General features: G+C 43.6%; 1 protein-coding gene and 1 pseudogene across 2 annotated transcripts in view; one reads left to right on the top strand and one right to left on the bottom strand.

Annotated features, from left to right (window-relative positions):
* Positions 1-6569: 6569 nt before the first annotated feature.
* Positions 6570-16208, top strand: part of ANKRD6 (ankyrin repeat domain 6) — a 133041-nt gene continuing 123402 nt past the window's right edge. Inside the window, exons 1-2 of the mRNA XM_011941932.1 lie at positions 6570-6617; positions 10422-10535. The gene's annotated coding sequence lies outside the window, so the exon portion shown is untranslated. The remainder of the gene's footprint in view (positions 6618-10421; positions 10536-16208) is intronic.
* Positions 13118-14381, bottom strand: LOC105511759 (annotated as a pseudogene). Its single transcript, XR_001001763.1, has one exon. The product of XR_001001763.1 is annotated as a histone deacetylase 3 pseudogene (transcript).

The raw sequence follows: 16208 nt of genomic DNA on the forward strand, positions 1-16208 counted from the left end.
TATGCAGAGAGGTGAACACAGATAATTTCAAATTTGCTAATCTGAAATTGTGACCAAGGTGGGAATACAATCTGGTCATTGTTTCTGTTGATTTGGGAGCCCAGTTTGCTATGGATTAGATGGATTCTTTGAATTAGAATAAGCAAGGAGAAATAACCTCCTGAATAGCTTTGTGGACCATTCCTTAACGTTTTCATAATTTTTGAGTGTAAGATACGTGCCAGCTTCTTTGCAGAACGTGAGCACGATTGGATAAAAATTCCTGCGGCAGATGCTTGAGGTTTGCTTTCTCATGGCCCATTCCCAAACACTCTCTCCTGCCTTCCTCTACTGTTGAGACTAGAAATCTGAATGTTCAATTTTCCTAACCACCTTCCAGCCAGGAGTGGTCATGTGATACAGTTTGGCCAAGCACAAGTCTGCTGGGAAAGGTCTCCCTTCCTGAATAAAAAGATGTATCTAACATAAAAAAAAAAAAGACTTTGCCTTCTTCTTATCTGGACGTGGATGTAACACGCAGATGTAGAGCAGCCTTTTTGAAAACATAAGGTGACATAGGATAAAAGCCCTCACATTAGGGCTGGCAAAATTCAGAAATAAAAGGAGCCTAGGTTTCTGAGGGTAATGGTAAACTGTCACCCACTATAGGTTGCCTTCTCCAGGACTTATTCATATGGGAGAAAAAGAAGCCTCTATTTTGTAAAGCCTGGTGAGCCTGCTTTTTTGTTATTTGCAGCTGATTACATGCTTCATTGATACTTATGCGTTTGCCACCTTTTTGCCACCTCAGAGCACTGTCACGCCTGATACTATTCTGGTCTAGTCATGGTCTTGAGGAATTTTAGAGATGGGAAGTCCTAAACGTTATCTAGTTTAATGGTTCTCAACCAGTGGGTCGGGTTTGCAGTGCTGGGGGAAAGGTGCTACTGTTACTTAGCACCTGCAGGCCAGGGGTGCCAATAGCCTGTATTATGTGAGACAGTGCCATACCACAAATGTTCCTGTTCACAATACCAGTTCATAATGCATGGTAAGAAACACTAGTCTACTTCCCTGATTTAGTCCTAGACAGACAGCAAGCCACCCAGGGCTCTTGAGACCCTGCTTCACTGACTCGGACAACCTAAACACCCTCACGGTCCCCTTTCCCTGCTCCTCAGTTTAGCCTGTCTTCCCATTCAACTCTGTTATGATGCCCACTTTGATTCCTCAGACTTCAGCATCAAAATGGCATTCCAAACAGAAGACAAATGCACTGCAAACCAAAGAGTAATGGAGATAAAAAGCATGAAATGCCCACTGAAATCCCTGAAGCCTCTATAAAATCGTAGTCTGAAAAGTCTCCGAGGCATCTCGGCTTATAATTTGTTCACTGTCTCTCCAGATGCCATCACACCCCGGTTTTATGAGGCCTGGGCTTGGGTTGATATGAATGGTCACCTTTTCCACCTCTGGTGGCTCTTTCGTCTTGCTCCAGTTAATGGCCTTGATGCTTCTAGAGGAAGGAAGCAGAGGCTTCTGTCACCGAGACAGCTTCTGGTCCCTTGAGCAACACAGGGGCCAACTTCTAGAGCTCCCAGCCCTGCCTCCCAGGAGAGAGCCACAGATCACTCACTCTCCTTTTCTTCTTCCCCTTTACTTGGAGGTGGAATTCCAAGCAGAGAAGCCAGAGGCTGCCTGCACTGTGATATTCAAGATAGAAAAACTACCCTGAAGTACCTGGCATCAAAAATATCACAGCACAGGCAGCCTCTGGCACATGAATGAATATACCATGCTTAGAAAAATGCATCAGGCTGCAAAATTTTCCCCAGGCATCATACTATTAATAATGTCATATGATATATATTTTAAGTAATAAAACAATACATTAAAAAATGAATAGTAACTGGAATTGAAAAAGTCCTGGCTCTGTCACCAGATGTGTCTTCTTCAGTAAGCCATGAATTTCTGAGAGTTCTCAGAAATTCTGTATTGGGGGAAGAGCCTAATGCCCTCCTCCCAGGTCCCTAATCTCCCAGGAGATTAAAGGGGCAGTGGGATGGGAAAGCACTTTGGAAATCGTAAATAGCTACAACAAAGTTAATTGCTGTTCTCATTAGAGCAATGATGCTTTTAGTCGCTTTAGGCATTAGTAATAGATGAGCTAGCATCCAGGACTGTGGGCCATAGTTTTAAGTTTCTGTTGATTCTTGTTGTATTTTGATTTATTAAGTCCAACTTAATCTATTTCAGGCCAAGGGAATGGGTTGTGAGCTGAGTAAATAATAAAGATAATTGTGATGCACTTAACAAAGTCAGAAGAGGACTGTCCCCAATTAGTCTTTTTTTTTTTTTTTTTCCTAGCACAGAAAAAAGCACAGCTCTTAATGTGTCTGAAAGACACATTAGTAGGAATGTTCATCAAGACAGGGCTTGCACCCAAGGCCATTTCTTAGGAGTAGCTTTTGCCCACATCATAATTTCAGAACGTGTGATACTTGGGATGCTTTTCATCATTGAGGTTTACTTGTCTTTATATGGAACATAATTTATACCTGCAAAATTAAGACTTATGGTTAATTGTTTTCCCTTATGGAAGCCTAGGGCTTGTTTCTAAGTATTTCCAGGGTTTTGTTCCTTAAGGAACACATGCTTATGAAAAAACACAAATACTTTCAGCAAAAAGTATTCTGTGTCTCCCTTCTTCAAGTTGAGCTTCGAGTCAGTGGAGCTCTGATCTACATTTGCATTCGAGAGGGATGCCTTCTTGGCAAATCCAACATGCCAATTATGTCAGTATTGGGTTGCTTGGAACTCCTTAAGCTTACTTAAACATTCTTTAGAAGCACATTCCTTTGAAGAGCTCAGCAGAGCTCCCAGCCACGAGAATACCAGGCTTATTCACAGCATGGCTTTTACGCTCTGTAACTAATCCACAGGGCATCTCTCTGGAAGGAAGCAAAATATAGCAAATTGCCTGTTGATTGTGTATCATACAGTATTTTTGCATTGAAGGAAACTACTTATTTCAGACACCTGGGGAGGGGCTTTATGGATAACATCCATGTGGAGATGCTTGAAAATATTGTTTCTTATACCAAAGTGAATGGATGTTTTGTGCTTGTGTGATGCAATAACTATGATTCTTCTTATTTCATTTATTTCTCATTTAGAAGGTATCATAGTGCTAAGTCTCTGATACAAGCAGTTATCTTTAAAAAAAAAAAAAAACAGCAGTGATTTGAACTGAGTGGTGGGAATAACAGTATGCCCCACCTCATCACCACCCCACAGGATTTATGTGTTCTTTTAATGGGTCTGGTTTGTGGATAGTTTCACCTTCATTGGTTTCCAGCTGAAAGTGCTGGTGGGCAGCTGCTGCAGATGATTAATACTTTCACCTAGCCTCCCATACTCTTATTGTTAACATTACATTACACTTGCCTTAAATTTTTATTCAGTTTTTTCATTGGTTGTCAGATGTTTGTAACTTTTTTCCCCAAGGTCCACCATGTTTCTTCACAGCAGCCATGGTAATTATTAGGATAGTAGGCATATCTGGGGTTTACGCTGCCTATTTACTTGAAAAAGATTTTTTCAGTTTCACGTCTATAGTTACTTAAGATAATGTAACATTGCCATACTTAACGTAACTATAATAAAAATAACCACAATTATGCAGAATAATCATTTGAACATTTCAAAGGACATATAAAGAGAAATAGACTGGGCATGGTATCTCACACCTGTAATCCTAGCACTTTGGGAGGCTGAGGCAGGTGGATGGCTTGAGCCCAGGAGTTCGGCACCAGCCTGGGCAAGGTGGCGAAACTGTATTTTAAAAAGTGGCGAAATTTTATTATTAAAAAAAGAGAGATAAAGAAAAATAGGTCCAAATCCCTATCTACAAAAGCTTACAGCCTCGTCTTATTTATTTTTTAGAAGAGTCTGGGCCGATGAATACTTTTTAAAAAGTTGGCTTTTGGCCGGGCGCGGTGGCTCAAGCCTGTAATCCCAGCACTTTGGGAGGCCGAGACGGGCGGATCACGAGATCAGGAGATTGAGACCATCCTGGCTAACACGGTGAAACCCCGTCTCTACTAAAAAATACAAAAAAAAAAAACTAGCCGGGCGAGGTGGCGGGCGCCTGTAGTCCCAGCTACTCGGGAGGCTGAGGCAGGAGGATGGCATAAACCCGGGAGGCGGAGCTTGTAGTGAGCTGAGATCCGGCCACTGCACTCCAGCCTGGGCCACAGAGCGAGACTCCGTCTCAAAAAAAAAAAAAAAAAAGTTAGCTTTTAAAGCATATGCAGATTTGATCCTTGCTTTCCTTACCCAATGGGACCCTTTTTGAGCTTTTGGCTATTGTCAAGAAAATATAGCAATTAAATCCCATTATGATAACAGCTACAGAAATGTAGTACTTACAGTGGCAGGTACTATTCTAAGTGTGTTATTTATGTTAATTGATTTAATTTAAAAATACAGAGATCTTCACCTAGGGTATGAAAAAATAAATTTTATTCCACCAAGGGGAGTGTGTTGTGGAGGTGGGGGTTGGCTGATTCTAACAGGATTTGCCCCATCCTTTGCTGCAGCTGCTCCTATTTCTATATAACTCTGGGCTGTAACCGCTCCACCACACCCTCTGCAACCTCCTCATAGTGCTGTGGGAACCCTTCCAGTGTCTCTTTCATCCTGCAGGCAGCAGGGTTCTTGGCTTGGACTCACATAGTTCTTTCAGCCAGAATCAGAGGTAATCTACAGAAGCTGTAATATCTCACCGAGGTTAGTAATTGGACAAAACTACTGAACTCTCAGGCTTTGAGGAGCTTTTTGCATTAGACTAGTGGGTGGGTCTGATGCTTTTTGGCTGCTGGGGTGCTCAAGGAAGGATTAAAAGAGAAAGACAAGGTGAGTCCTCAGAAATGGGGTACCACTGCTTCTAAGGTTGTGCACGCTCTCTTAGGGAGTCGTGTAGATTAGGCCGGTGCCTGATGTCACCTCTCCTGGGCAGAGAGAGGACACAAGGCCATTGGTTTGGGTGTTTATTTTATGTCTGCTGCATCTCATAAGGCCCCTGGGCTATGGAAGGAGAGTTTAAGTTGCTCTGGACAGAGTATGGGCTTCTGAGTCAGAGGGAACTTGAGTTTGGCCCCTTTTGCTGCTGCTTACTACCTGTGTAGATGTGGGCAAGTTACCTCATCCCCTACATTCTTCGTCTTTTCATCAAATTCAATAAATATTAAGTGCCTGCTATATGTGGCTGATATAGGCTTGAACAAAACAATTTCTATTCTCAAGGAAACAGGGTGACAAACAGTAAACAAAATGAATTAATATATTATGTAGATGGCAATAAGTGCTAAGACTGCAGTTTTAAATAGGGTAGTCAGAGAAGGCATCACTGATTAGGTAACATTTGTACAAACACCTGTAGGACCTAAAGGAGACGGCTGTTTCACTAGCTGGTGATAAGAACATTCCTTGTAGAGGGACCGTAGTGCAAAGCCTTGAGGCAGGGGTGTACCTGGTGTGCTGGAGGAGGAGCAAGGAGGCTGGCGTGGCCAGAGCAGAATGAGCCAGGGGAGCAGGAGGTGATGTAATCAGAGAGGTAAGTGGGGAGCAGATGCTGGAGGACTTTGGAGACCATTGTCCAGACCTGGGTGCTTATTCTGGGTAAAATGAGAAGCCACGGTAGTGGTGAGGGAGAGGGTGTTTGAGTAGAAAAGTGACATGATCTGACCTGAGGTTTAAAGGATCACCTTGGCAGTTGTATTGAGATAGTGTGGGGAGGGGAAAGGAAGAACGGAAACAGAAAGACCAGGCACAGGGCTGTTCAGCATCCAGCTGAGAGGTGATGGAAGCCTGCATCAAGATGGGAGTGGTAAACCAGGGAGAATGGTCGTATCCATTTAATAATAACCAGCTGATGGGATTCTGAGGTTAAATGGGACGCGTAGGGAACATGGGCTTGTAGGTTCTCCACAGAGGGTAGCTGCTGCTCTTATTATTGAGACTCTTGTTGTAGGACAGTCTCTCTCTTTTTTTTAAAACAGGGTCTCGCCCTGTTGCCCAGGCTGGAGTGCAGTGGCATGATCATAGCTTGTTGCACCCTTGAACTCCTGGGCTCAAGAGATCCTCTGCTTCAACTTCTTAAGAAGCTGGGATACAGATATGTGCTACCCCCCTGGTTAAATTAAAAAAAAAAAAATTATAGAGATGTGGCCTTGCTATATTGACCAGGCTGGTCTCGAACACCTGGACTCAAGCAATCCTCCTTTCTTGGCCTCCCAAAGTACTAGGATTGTAAGTGTGAGCTACTGTGCCTCGCTGAAGGATGGTCTTGAAGTAAAGGAAACAAATTGGGGATTTGCCCATCCAGTCTGCAGCAGCAGTGTGGGGAATAGAACTCAGACATGCTGGCTTTAAACCAAATAGAAGGCTTCCTGCCTTTTGCTTTAATGAAAATTCTAAATCACTGTGCAACCACAGCCTGGAAATGCTCAAAGAAATCGCACATACGTCACAGAGCTCCTGACATCACAGCTTCTTTTTTTGGCCCCACCTTATACCGTGTGAGCTTTAACTGTAAAGTAGCGAGCTTGGTTTCCATGAGTCACATGTGTCCACAGGTAAGTTTTGTGGCTGATTGGCCTATTATGTCAATTTCAGATTAGCTTTTATGGTTTTAGTTTCCCTGTATGTCCTCCCCTCACACTTTCTTTGCAGGCAGAGTTGGTCTAACCCTGACCACTCTGGGGCTATGCTGGCTCTCCATTTCCTTACCAGGCGTCTGTATTTCTGCCTTCTCCGGGGGCTGTCCTCCCGTATGCACCATCTGTGCAATTTCAGCACTTATCACCCATCCTGAAGTGCTTAGTGATTGAGTAGTTGGAAAATCTACAGTGGAGAAATCATTGTATTTTCATTTTTTAGTGTTCTTAAAAGATACGAGATTTCTGTTGTGATTAAGTAAGGGATCAGTATAGGAAACAGCAACTCCTCTAGGCATTTTAAGCAGAAGGAGACAGAATTGAGTGCTCACAGAGTCACTGGCAGGGCTAGGCCCTCAGAGCAACTCCCAGAAGAGTGAAGATCTGGTCCTCTGGCAGGCCTGCCAACTCACAGGACATTAACTGGAGCTGTAGGTTCTAGAACCCACTCTTTGCTGGTTCCAAAGTTCAGGAAGCCTGAATGGAGAAGGGTCTGCCACTATAGTGCCTCCTGGCACTTGAGAGTGGCCCTAGAGTGTGGTTACAGAAAACCTACCCATTTTGTGCAGTCATTATGGAAAACCATATGGAGGTTCCTCAGAAAATTCAAAATAGAACTACATTGTAATCCAGCAATCCCACCTCTGGGTATATATCCAAAGGAAATGAAATCACTGTCATGAAAAGATATCAGCACCCCACATTTGTTGCAGCATTACTTAAAATAGCCAAGATGTGGAAATAACCTGTGTCCACTGAATAAAGGAAATGAACCCCAATGGTATATTATTCATCCTTAATAAAGGAGAGCCTGCCATTTGCGAAAACATGGATGAACCTGCAAGACATTATGCTAAATGAATAAGCCAAACACAGAAAGATAACTACTGCATGATTCCACTTACACGTGGAATCTTAAAAAGTCAAACTCATAGAGTAGGAAGGTAGTTGCGGGGGCTGGGGGAGGGCGGTGGAAGCAATGGGAAGATGTTAGTCAAAGGGTATAAACTTTCAATTATAAGATGAGTAAGTTCTGAAGATCTAGTGTGCAGCATGGTGACTGCAGTTAGTGTATTATACTTGAAAGTTACAAGGAGAGTAGATCTTAAGTATTCTCACCACATACAAAAGTAACTGAGGTGATGGATGTGTTAATTAGCCCGATTGTGGTAATCATTTAGGAATGTATGCATATATCAAAACATGTTTACCTTAAATTTATACAATTTTATTTATTTTTATTTTTTGAGATGGAGTCTCTGTCACCCAGGCTGGAGTGCAGTGGCACAGTCTCAACTCACTGCAGCCTCCACCTCCTGGGTTCAAGCTATTCTCCTGCTTCAGCCTCCTTAGTAGCTGGGATTACAGGCGTGTGTTACCATGCTTGGCTAATTTTTGTATTGTTAGTAAAGATGGGGTTTCACCATGTTGGCCAGGCTGCTCTTGAACTCCTGACCTCAAGCGATCTGCCTGCCTTGGCCTCCCAAAATGCTGGGATGACAGGCGTGAGCCACCACACCCAGCCTAAATTTGTACAATTTTAATTTGTCAGTTATACCTCAGTGAAGCTGGACAAAATGAAACAAAAGCCCACCTCCCGTTCCACAGTTTGCTTGCCAGCCAAAAGCTGCCTAGAGAAGGCCTCTGCTTCACTTCTTCCTCCCTAATTTTGCACAGGTGACTTTAGTTGGTTCATATCCCGATCTCTAGCTGCAAGGTGTGGAGCCTGAAAAATGTAGTGTTTCACTTTCTGTCCTCTCCAACTAGGAGGCAGATGAGGTAAGATTAAATAAGCCAGTCTCTAGTCCGCCTCACCTCGTGCTTGTCTGTGGTGAATACTGCAGGGGCCTCTCCTTCCAGGTGTGTTGGTATTGGCCAGTGTTGAGGATTCCATATGCAATATAAATAAGACTCTATGCTAAACACTGAATCCAACTGTCAATATTTTCCAAGCTTATCTCCAGTACATTACTGTGTGCTTTGTAACAGGGTAACTTTTATTATCAGTCAACATTGTGATGACCACCTCTGATATCTGTAAAATAAACAAAGTGGGCTCCAATCACTGACAGGCAGATTTTGCTTTGTTTATATTTGAAGAAAATAATGAGTTTGTATTTCTATTGAATGCATAATCTTTTATGGTTCATATCATTACATAAAAAGACTGGGCTAGTTGCATTATTTATGTAAAAATACTTTCTCGATGTTGGATATGAACAGCAATTTTAGCATAGTCTTCACTATAAAAATATGCAGGGGTGGATGTTAAGTAGAGGTAAATAGCAAGGAAAGCACAAACTGGCATCAGCACTGGTTTTACCAGTCCGATTTCTCTGGAGTGCAGAATTACCCATTTGTTGCAGCTGTATGTTGAGCATGTTCTGTAAAAGTTAATCAGTTTCTTTAACCATTAGCTGATAAAGCAGCAGGGAATTAAGCTAGCCTAATTAGTTTGGGAACTAAATCAGACAGAACAAACAGCACGGGGTAGCAAATGGATGTTTGGTGGCCTCATTGGAAGAAGTAGGTTACCTTTGATATTATGGTAATTCCTTGTCTTCATGGGATTCCTGAGAAGTGGCCTTTGCTGATAAAAACTGAAATTGGCAGATCAGTGTCTATTTGAAAATTGGGAGTTGGGATAAAATAAAGTAGCACATACACATCTAATCCTACTTTATATATACATACATATACTATAAAATATATATAGTAAATGCTCCAAAGAGATCTGCTTCCAAAACACTATATTCCTTGGTACTTCTTTCAAATCATTTTATTTTATTGTTCAGGAAACTTTCCTGTAGCTGTGTCCTAGACTGATCCAGCTGCCAGTTTTATATTATGCAGCCTACACTTTCCCTCCCAAGTTTGATTATGAAAATGTTCATACGTACAGCAAAGCTGACTTTTACGGTGAACACCTGTATACCTACCGCCTGCATAAATTCTATATTTTATTAAACTTGCTTTATCACCTGGATACCACCTGTATTCGTTATTTATTGCTGTATAACAAATTACCCCAAACTTAGTACTTTATTTAAAACAATAAGCGTTTAGTATTCCACACTGTTTCTGTGCGTCAGGAATCCAGGAGTGGCTGGGTGGTTCTGGCTCAAGGTCCCGTGTGAGGTTGCAGTCTAAGACATTGGCTGGGGCTGCAGTCTTCTGTGCTTTGATTGAGCCTGGAGAATCTGCCTCCAAGAGGTCTCGCCCACTTGGCTGTTGGCTTGAAAGGATAGCCCAGGGCAGGGACAAATGGGTGTTGACAGTAAGTGACCTAGAAGCGATGAGAGTTGGGGAAATCAGGGAATTCCCAGGAGGTGGAATTTGCCGTAGCATCCCAGCCAGGGCACAGGTGCAGAAAGAGAAAGAGAGCATGACTCAGAGATATACATGGAGGGCAAAAAGGATTTCCGATGGAAAAGATAGATTACACTGGGGGAGGTGGCTTTAATGGCTCCTAAAGGGAGGATGCCTCAGCTACTGAGATTGAAATTGTTGGACATGGTCATCAACATTAGAAAAACAGCAGCACTAAGATTTATTTTCCTGGTTACCTATATTTTATTCACATATTTAATGTGTTAAACTGAAGTTGAAATATTGTGAATGGCCCCCACTTTTTAAAGCTTTGCCTTACTGGGAGATTTTTAAAAAAAAATCTCACGGCACATCTTCCTAATTTTTAGATTTGTATTCCGTTCCTGACCCCAGAATAGGGCCAAACTAAACAACAGATCTGTGGGAATGTTTGGCTCTCCATAAACCACAAGGACTCCTCCAACACAGAGGTGCAGTACCCACCTGGGCCAAGGAGGGAAGGTGCAGGTGAGGAGGGTGCTTCTAAAAGGTGTATGGAGCTGTTTGTTGAGGGCCATGAAGCTCTTGCACAGGGATGGGAGGAGGCAACTCACCAGGGCTCTGGGTGGAGGCCAGCTGCCCTCCCTCTGGGCGACTATGCACCCTCCCCACTCTCCCTGGGAGGCGGGCGCTTCCTTTGAAGTGCACCAGTGACCTGCCTCTCTCCTGGCTGCTTCCTGATGGCTTGCTGGCAGAAAGTGGGCTAGGGTCGGCTTGCCCAGAGGGGCGCATCCAGGTGAGGCTTGCCTTTTGGAACCAGGTAGGGAATGTCTTGGTGCTCCCTTGATTTGAAGGAGAGGACCATCCTTTATTGGCAAAGAACAGAGCAAACAGTGAAAAGACCACAGTGGGCCAAGTCAGTGACCCATGAATAAAGAATTCCAAGCTTTTAGTGCTGGAGAGCCTTCACTTAAAGATAAGAACGAAACATGAAGCCAAGGGACCGGATAACTAGTTCAAGGGCGGGCTAAGTAAGACGTGGAAGTCCTGGTTTTCTGTTACTAAGGGCTGCAGTTTATTTTATGCCTACTTTGTATGTGTTGGATTCTGTAGAATGATACTTCACACAGTGCCAATTCATTATATTACACAGATAAAACAACATTCCTTTATTTTTTTTTCAAAATAATAAAGGTTATATGGTACTTATGGCATTAGCACTTGCCAGGTTCTGTTCTCCATTCCTTACAGATAGAAATCCTCTTTAATCTTCTAACAGACCTATGAGGTGAATACCATTACTTTCCCCATTTTATGGATGAGGAAACTGAGGCCCAAAGAGGTCAAGTTAACTTCTCCCAAGTAATGTGGTGATGTCTAGATAGTGAGTGATAGCATTGGGATTTAAGCCAAGTATGCTGACTTCACAATCCACATTCTTAACCACACTATACCTTAATCGCCTGTGCAAACATTAGCACTGTTTACTGGCTTTTCAAAGCTTTCTGTTTTCCAGGCATGTGATGGGCTTGTGTTTCCTGGCCTCCTTGTGTTTTTGGAGCCATGTGACTACTTCTAGCCATGTTGAGAGAAGTATGCTATATCAGTTTTGGGCTGAGTCACTCAGTCACCAGTGTGTGACCCTCCAGATCTCTCTTGCCCTCTGCTGTGGAGACTGGCAAAGCTCCAGATGGTGGTTGCTCTGTCAGTCTGGGCAAGTTGGAGAGGAAACAGCCTCAGCCAGCCCTAAGTGTATGTAGCATAAATGCAAAATCAGCTTGTTATTTAGCTACTGAGATTTGGGGCTTGTTACCACAGCATAATTTAGCCTATCTTTAGCATGTAATAATCTCAGATGTGCCTAACGTATTAAGAGGCACATTAGTAAATAGGTTGGGCACTTAAAAGTCTTTCCGAACAGTTTATTTTTTTTTAGCCTCATTGGGAAGCTTTCATGTTCTTCCTTATATACAGAAAGCACCTGGTACTGTGGCAATAGCATAGAGCAGAGCTTGAGATGGAAAGTTCTGTTTTTTGGTCCTTATTATTTTTGTTAATTCAACAGCTTTATTGATATCTAGTTCACATACCATAAAATTTACTTAAAGTGTATAATTCTGTGGGTTTTGGTATATTCGTAGAGTTGTGCAATAATCATCACAATTAATTTTAGAAGACTTTCATCACCTTCAGAAGAAACCTGTGCAGTTTATTAGCAGTGACTCCCATTTCCCCCCAATCTCCCTGGCCCTAGTCTACTACTGATATAATTTCTGTCTCTATGTATTTGCCTTTTCTGGACATTTTATATAAATAGAATCATATGAAATGTCAGTTCCACGAAGGATCATCTTTGCTTTGTTCTATGCTGTAACTCTGGTACCCCTCACAGTACCTGCACATAGTAGGTGCTCAGTGTTATATCTGTTGGGTAACTGAGTGGTTGCTGAAGGTTGGGGCGGAGAGCTAGATGGTGATGGCTGGTGTTGCTTAGCATTGCCCTGGACAGGTAATAAAGGGAGCGGTAGAATCACCTGCTGACATCTCCTCTTCATCCAGAGACTTCTGTGTCAGGGCTTATTATGAGGATGCAATCATAGGCCCAGGGAAAGCAGCTGCCCTTGACATGGGGTTAGTCATCTATAAAACACCCCATTGCAAGGCTGAGGTCATGAAGGGGTATGAGTGGGCCCACCACAGCCCGATTCCTCTTCCTCCATAGACTCTTCCCAAATATGTACTTTTCTCAGGACCTCACTGGATTCTTTCTCCTCTCTGGTTCCTGGCTACCTGGCCAGAGCTATGGGTTGTAGCCATTTCTTAGAGGCACACCCTGAGGCATTGGGAGATTTCCTGCTCCTGCTCTGAGTAGTGCTGCAGCCATTCCTGGCTTGCTGATCTGGATTTTCTACCCCTACCTGCAGACCCAAGCCTGGGCATCCTGTTTACTTTAAGTACTCATCTTGCATTATTATTATTATTTTACAAAAATTACTGACTTAGTTTATTGGATAAAAACAGTAGTAAAATGGACATAAAGCCAAAAGTGAGAACAGAACATTTTCATATCCTCCCCACACTTGAAAACATACTTCCCATCATCTGGGATTCAGGTGTTAGGGAGCCAGAGCCCCTGCCAAATCCCTCTCTTCATCTTCCCTGGAAGCAAGGGGAGGAGGAAGTCAGAGACAATCTCATTCCTTGTCTACCCATTTGTCCCTCAAAATCTCTGGGTTGGAGTGAAGCAGAGAAGAAATAAGGGACAAGGGGGGCTAGGGACCGACCTCCAGGGCCCACTGCCAATAGTGTCCCATATAGCTATCGTTGTCCATATCTCATCCCTAATAGGTACCATTGTCAGGCCTTGGGAGAGAGAGGAAAAGGGGGTGGGTGGATGGTTCGAGAACAAAATGTGGTCTCCAGACTCTTTCCCAGAGTCAGCAAAAGCCCTGGGGTGACCACTCCAGGACTCTAGGAGCCACTCCTTTTCCCTCCAGTCCAACCAAGAGGTGAAAAGGAATTCCTTGGGACACAGCATCCCAAGCCACTCTTAAATCTCCACATCGCTTTCCTTGTCATTGTCATGGTCTCCATCACAGAACTCATTGGGTGCCTCTGGCCTGCTGTAGTTCTCCTCAGGACCCCTCTCCTCCGCATTAGCCTCATCAGTCCTGTCATAGGTCAGGAGGTCTGCAGGCACGTCATGAATCTGGACACTAGGTGCATGGTTCAGCATCTTCAGGTTTTCAAAGATTGTCTGGCGGATCTGGTCCAGATACTGGCGTGAGTTCTGATTCTCGATGTGGGTGCTGACATCTGGATGAAGTATGAAGTCTGGGGCAAAGTACTCGAAGTATTCACTGTAGGGAAGCTCCTCACTAATGGCCTCTTCTACCAGCAGTGATGTCTCATTTGTCCAGCAGCAGGCAACATTTCGGACAGTATAACCACCACCACCCAGCACCAGTAGAAGGATATTGAAGCTCTTGATATATTCGACACATTCCCCATGCCCTCGGATGCTGAGGTTAAAGCAGCCCCATCGATCACAGCCCAGAGAGTCAGCTCCACACTGGAGCACAATGCACGTGGGTTAGTAGAAGTCCACTGCCTGGTTGATAACTGGCTGGAAAAGATGCTTATAACTCTGGTCGTCAGTGCCATCCCGCAGGGGCACATTCAGACAGTAGTAGTGGCCACTCTCTGCCCCGACTTCATACGTGTCACCTGTGCCAGAGAAGTGATTTCCCTATTTGTGGAAGAACACCGTCATGACCCGGTCAGTGAGGTAGAAAGCTTCCGAACCCCGTCACCATGGTGGATGTCAATATCAATGTAAAGCACCCGAGGGTGGTACCTCAAACTTCTTGGCATGGTGCAGACCACCAGCCCAGTTAATGGCAATATCACAGATCTTGTTGTTCAGCTGGGTTGCTCCTTGCAGAGATGCGCCTGTGTAACGCGAGCAGAACTCAAAGAGCCCGGGAAACACTGGGGATCATCTTCTTATAGAGACCGTAATGCAGGACCAGGCTATGGGTCAGTGCCAGGCGATGGGGCCTCATAGGGTGTCCAGCTCTGTAGTGGAAGTTGCCCATGTCAAGGTCATAGAAATAAGCCACGGTCTTGGCCATGGTGCCAGCAGGAGCAGGTCCCGCGCCTCCACCACCTGCCGCCAGCCCCTCCAATCTTATATTATTTAAGACTATAAGGAGGCAAAGTAGTTAGTGGTTAAAGGCATAGTCTGTGGGGTCGGGCACTCTGAAGCTTCAGGGTCAGATCTGCCATTTATTAGCTGTGAACCTCTGGGTGAGTTACTGAACCTTTTTTAGCCTTTATTTCTAATCTGTAGAATGGGCATATGAATAGTAATATGAATAGATTTGTAAGGGTTACATAGAATAATGCATATAAAGTGCTTAGTGCAGTGCCTGGCCCAGGAAAATGTTTGCTATGGCTTTTGATATAATCTAATTTGGTCCTGATATTGTTGATGTCACTATTCCCTAGGGAACAAAAGAACTACATTTTTTTTCTGTTTTAGGATTGCCTTAATGATTTGCTAAATGATTTTGTGGCAAATAACTGAATTCCCGTGCTTGTCATCTTCTGAAAGGGAAGTCAAGGGAAATGAATAGAGAAATGTGGCCAAAGCGGAGACCAAAGAACCTCAGAGTGTTTTTTCAATTTTTAAAAACATTAAATTTTTTTTTTTTGTAGACGAGGTCTCACTCTGTTGCCCAGGCTGGTCTTGAACTCCTGGGCTTAGGCGATCCTCCCACCTCGGCCCCGCAGAGTATTGAGATTACAGACCTAAGCCTCACAGTTTGGTCTTAGGTATGGTCCTGATTGTGGGTTACCTTGACTGTTCTTTGAGTCCTGGAGAAGTCAAGATAAAAGCAGTTACAAGGTCTTATGATAAGCCTGTATGGGCCATGTAGGTAGACTTCCATGGTATAGAAAAGTAAAAATGATCTTCTACTTTGATCATTGTTACTCCCAACATAAACTTACAGCAATAGTCTTAAATGCCAGTAAATTCTGTATTTGTAAAACATCCAGTAGAGAGGTTGGGTCTCCTAATGAACAAAGGAAAGTTTGCAGTGTTAAGTGTTAAGTGTTATACAGATATGTCATCACCACACTCTATTCTCTCCACTCCCACATGAACTACCATGGGACAAATCTAAGCCACCTCTTGGTTTTGGTCTCAGAACAAGTGTCGTTCTCCAAGTTGTGGGACAGAGTGCAGTCGGGTTTTTGGGATCCCATGCTGTCGTTGGGAGCCAGCTCGGCAGTCTGGAGTGTGGGACTGTGGCCAGGGTGGGCACAGGGAGCAACATCTGTGTTTTGCTGTTGGGGTGAACCTGTACTTTGACTGGAGGAGATATTTTCAGTGCTTTACCAGTATTAGTGAAGCATAGAATTGAATTTCCTGAAAAGTGTCAGAAATGCCAGTAAGCTTAGCAAATAGATGTGCAGCATGTTGCACATTAATATCAATTTTAATCAAAAATACTGATTGGGATAGATTTCATAGCTAATCTAGAAAAAGTAATAATCCTTGTTGTCTGTCTTAGAAGAGTGAATGGTTTCCACTCAGAAAATTCAGATCTGGGGGCTCATAGTTCATAGCTGTTTTTTTCTTTTCTATTTCTCTCTCCTTCATCCCTCCCTCCCTCCCTCCCTCCTTCCTTCCTT

This window comes from Colobus angolensis, unplaced genomic scaffold (genome assembly GCF_000951035.1).
Source record: "Colobus angolensis palliatus isolate OR3802 unplaced genomic scaffold, Cang.pa_1.0 Scaffold203, whole genome shotgun sequence".
NCBI classification, from domain to species: domain Eukaryota; kingdom Metazoa; phylum Chordata; class Mammalia; order Primates; family Cercopithecidae; genus Colobus; species Colobus angolensis.